The sequence below is a fragment of the Myotis lucifugus genome, unplaced genomic scaffold (assembly GCF_000147115.1).
Source record: "Myotis lucifugus unplaced genomic scaffold, Myoluc2.0 scaffold_2555, whole genome shotgun sequence".
Taxonomy (NCBI): domain Eukaryota; kingdom Metazoa; phylum Chordata; class Mammalia; order Chiroptera; family Vespertilionidae; genus Myotis; species Myotis lucifugus.
The window spans coordinates 12,159-16,558 of NW_005873603.1; the positions used below are offsets into that span (position 1 = coordinate 12,159).

A 4,400-nucleotide genomic window follows, 5' to 3' on the forward strand; every position below is an offset into this window, starting at 1 on the left:
GACAGGCCTCACCTCCCAGTCTGTGACCGTGGACAGGCCTCACCTCCCAGTCTGTGACCGTGGACAGGCCTCACCTCCCAGTCTGTGACCGTGGACAGGCCTCACCTCCCAGTCTGTGACCGTGGACAGGCCTCGGTTTCCCCGCTGCCCAGCGAGTGAAGGCATCCGATGGATTGCTGCGGACAGGCCTCACCTCCCAGTCTGTGACCGTGGACAGGACTCACCTCCCAGTCTGTGACCGTGGACAGGACTCACCTCCCAGTCTGTGACCGTGGACAGGACTCACCTCCCAGTCTGTGACCGTGGACAGGCCTCACCTCCCAGTCTGTGACCGTGGACAGGCCTCACCTCCCAGTCTGTGACCGTGGACAGGCCTCGGTTTCCCCGCTGCCCAGCGAGTGAAGGCATCCGATGGATTGCTGCAAGGGCTACAGGAGTTAAAACGCAGGAAGCACTCTGCACAGGGCGGTGCTCAGTAAGTGTGACTGTCGTCGTTACTGGACGTCTACCATGTCAGTGCTTCCCAAACCGCTGCATCCCAGCGCCAGTGGCCGACGGCAGCATTGTCTGGCCCAGGGGGGAGACAGTGGGACAAGTAGCTCAGCACGCTGCTCAGGAACACCAAGTCCTTTTCTGGGCATCCTCATGGGGCTAGCCCAGCCCTAACCTCCAAGAAACCCCCATTTTGTGGGGATGGTTGGAATCCCAGGCCGGCAGAATGCATCCGTCATGGAGTTCAGAGCAGTGAGGGCGTTTCTCCCCCTCATTGGAATGAGATAACCTAGAACAGTGGTTGGCAAACTGCGGCTCGAGAGCCACATGCGGCTCTTTGGCCCCTTGAGTGTGGCTCTTCCACAAAATACCATGTGCGGGCCCTCGCGTACAGTGCGATTGAAACTCTGTGGCCCACTCGCAGAAGTCAGTATTTTGTGGAAGAGCCACACTCAAGGGGCCAAAGAGCCGTGTGTGGCTCTCGAGCCGCAGTTTGCTGACCACTGACCTAGAAGACGCCTGTGTAGGGCACTGGCCCCGAAGTGACACGTTCAGGGTAAGGGCTGGTCATTAGAAAGCCCTGTCCAGCCTGGCCGGCGTGGCTCCATGGTTGAGCGTCGACCTATGACCCAGGAGGCCATGGTTTGATTCCCAGTCAGGGCACAGGCCCGGGTTGTGGGCTCGATCCCCAGTGTGGGGCGTGCAGGAGGCAGCCGGTTCATGATTCTCTCATCACTGATGATTCTATCTCTCCCTCTCCTTTCCTCTGTGAAATCAATAAAATATATATTAAAAAAAACAAACTACCCTTGCAAAATGGGAAGATAAGTGGGGACCATTTTGGATTTTAGATCATTAAAAGCAGAGAGGCTAACCCAGTGATGGCGAACCTTTTGAGCTCGGCGTGTCAGCATTTTGAAAAACCCTAACTTAACTCTGGTGCCGTGTCACATATAGAAATTTTTTGATATTTGCAACCATAGTAAAACAAAGACTTATATTTTTGATATTTATTTCATATATTTAAATGCCATTTAACAAAGAAAAATCAACCAAAAAATGAGTTCGCCATCACTGGGCTAACCTGAGGACACGGGTTGGCTGAGAGTAGGTGATGAACAGGTGAGGGCACGCTGTGCCTGCCTGGCTAGTTGCTGTCGTGTGGCCCTGACCAGGGCACCCGGGCCTCCGTGCCTGTGCCCAGCTGGGTCCCTGAAACTCTGTGTCAGCCTCAGCACTGTCCCCAGGTTCTGCGTCCGCCCGTGATTTCAGCATCTGCAGTGATGACTCAGTCAGCACCTGACCCACGGTCTCCCATCCTTCTCAACAGGGATCTTCAGCTTCACGCTGAATCCGAAACCCACAGCTGCGGCCACACCTCGGATCCAGTCATCAGGGGAGTGGATGCCACTGCGCAGGTTGGGCTGTGAGTTGGCTTCTCTCCCCACCCCGCCCGCCCACTGCCTCTCCTCCCCTTGAGCCTGCGCCTTGTCCTCTGTGACCTCGAGTCTTTGCTCTCACCCGGATCACGGCTTCCTCCCTCCTTGTATTTACCGAACGCGGAGCTCTCTTGCCGACCATGGACCTGACTCTCGCTAGTACCTTCGTTCCGTGACCTTCAGCCAAGGTGACGGCAGCAATGGCGTTTCCTGTTTCCCTTTCCCGGGAACCCAGTCGGCCCCAGCCCAACCCTTCCTCCCGGCGCAGACCCTGCTTTCATTTTTCCCTGGAAAAACCAAGACCATCACTTGTGAGCGTCCTTCACGTTTCCCCATTTTCGGAGGCAACTATAGGTTGATCCTTCCCCTCATCCTTTTCAAAGGGTTCCTCCTTCTGCGTCTTGGTTCTACAGCTCCCGAGTTCAGCTCCCTCGTGTTAGCTTTCTCGCCGTTAGCATGAAACACCTGAGAGAACACACTGAAGCCCTAGCCGGTGTGGCTCAGTGGATAGAGCGTCGGCCTGCGGACTGAAGGGTCCAGGGTTCGATTCCGGTCTAGAGCACGTGCCTGGGTTGCGGGCTCCATCCCCAGTGGAGTGCATGCAGGAGGCAGCCGATTAATGATTCTCATTAATGTTTCTATCTCTCTCTCCCTTCCTTTCTGAAATCAATAAAAATATATTTAAAAAAAAAAACCCAAACAAAACAAAACACACTGAAATGACAACCTCAGCAGTGAGTCGGAGGCGGCCGCTCGCAGACGGCAAAGCCTTGGTGACCTACTAGCCCCCGTTCGCCGAACAGAACTGCACGTGTGTCATCAGTTCAACATACGTCTCAGGGTGAGGCCGTGCCGACCACACTGCGATCTACGCAGTCGAGTGAGTTTGAGATGAAATAGGAACTTAAGTCAGGTTGAAACTGGATTTCCAAGCCAGACACCAGGAAAAACCCAGCTCATCACAACTAAGCTAAGGACACGAGGACTCCGCTGCAAACATTTCACTGAAGAGAATAGATACGCGGAAGCACAGGCCACGGTGCAACTGGGAAACGCTCACAGACGGAACGCAGCCACGTAACTGGCACCCCGATCGGGGACCAGCACGCGACCAGCACCCCAAAGGCCCCGCATTACGGGGAGGCCACTGGTGACCCCCATCCTGACGTCTCCCCGCAGCTTCACGGCTCTCACGGTAAAGTCGGGAAGCTTCCCAGTGTTGTCAGCGGTCGCTCGCTGTGTTTCATCTCGCTCGGTGACTGTCGAGAGCAGAGCTCAGGTGAGACACGCCGCTCTGCGCAGAGGTTAAACCCAGGTGAGGAGTCCAGCTCCTCCTCCCTCTGACCTCTGGGAGCCCGGCCAGGGGCCTGGCCTGGTGACCTTGCCTAGGAGGGCCGGCCCTGGCTGCAGCCTGGAGTGGCCGGCTGGCTCCAGAACCCCCTCCCCGGGATTTGGACCCCCTCCCCGGGATTTGGACCCCCTCCCCCCGGGAGCCCGGACACTCGCTCTGTTAACTCTGACACACGAATGCAGAGGCAGGTGCTCATCTCAGTTGACTCTCATCTGAAAGAACTCGATTCAGTGACAAAGCAGATTCAGTGACAAGCAGGCTCCTGCCTGGAGCCCGTAGGTCCAGAGAGCCAGGCAGGTGAGAACAATGTTCCTTCTGTGGACGGCGCCCGGTGGCCGGCCCTGCCTGGGCTGATGGGGCAGCACTCGCTGCGCTGGAGGACGGCTCAGGCAGGGGTCCGTCCCCTCGGGGAGCCGGGCCGAGGAGCGGGACTGTTGTTCCCAAGAGCCTGCTTTTTCTAAAGAACCGCTAGCTCTTTCCTCCGACCGGTTCTGGGTTCGCCTCGCCGTGTCCACGTGTGCAGACTCCTGCCTGAATCCTTTCATTTACCTCTGGCTGCGGCCGCCAGGCTCCTTCTGAGCTCGTTCAACAATCAGACATGGGGCCTTGGTTTGAACCCCCATGGGAAGTGGGGATTGGGGCGAACCCTAGCACTGAGGAGGTTTCTTGCTCAGGGTTAAGGCATAACTAAGGGAAAGACAGGCCTGTCCCCCTTTTTCTTGGGAACCGGAGACACACCGACCGCTCAGCACAGGGTCCGAGCGGGAGGGGAGGGGTTCTCACTGCCTTACGTTGGCGGAGACCGTCCGCACGCAGAACATGCACATGCGCCGTGGGCCGCGGGCGGCGGTGACTAAGTGGGAGTCGGCCCCGGAGTCCTGCTCTGCACTTCCTGGCTGCGCGGCCTTGGCAGGTCCCCTCATTCCCTGCATTCCTCCGCCCGGATGGCTCCGTGGGGCGGGAGCAGCCCTGGCCGGCACAGGGTGGCCCGAGGCCAGATGCGAGGAAGCAGGGAGGGCTTGCACAGCTCAGCTCAGCGCCCGGCTGCTGCGGTCCAACGCGGGGCTTTCTGGCCGACGGTGTGGCTGTGGCTGTGGCGGGAGGGAAGGGAGTGGGGT

General features: G+C 58.0%; 1 long non-coding RNA gene across 1 annotated transcript; it reads left to right on the forward strand.

Moving 5' to 3' along the window:
• Positions 1–327: 327 nt before the first annotated feature.
• LOC111824585 lies at positions 328–3,679 on the forward strand. Its single transcript, XR_002827695.1, has 3 exons — positions 328–475; positions 1,823–1,918; positions 2,315–3,679. It is a non-coding gene; the product is annotated as an uncharacterized LOC111824585 (long non-coding RNA).
• Positions 3,680–4,400: the final 721 nt, after the last annotated feature.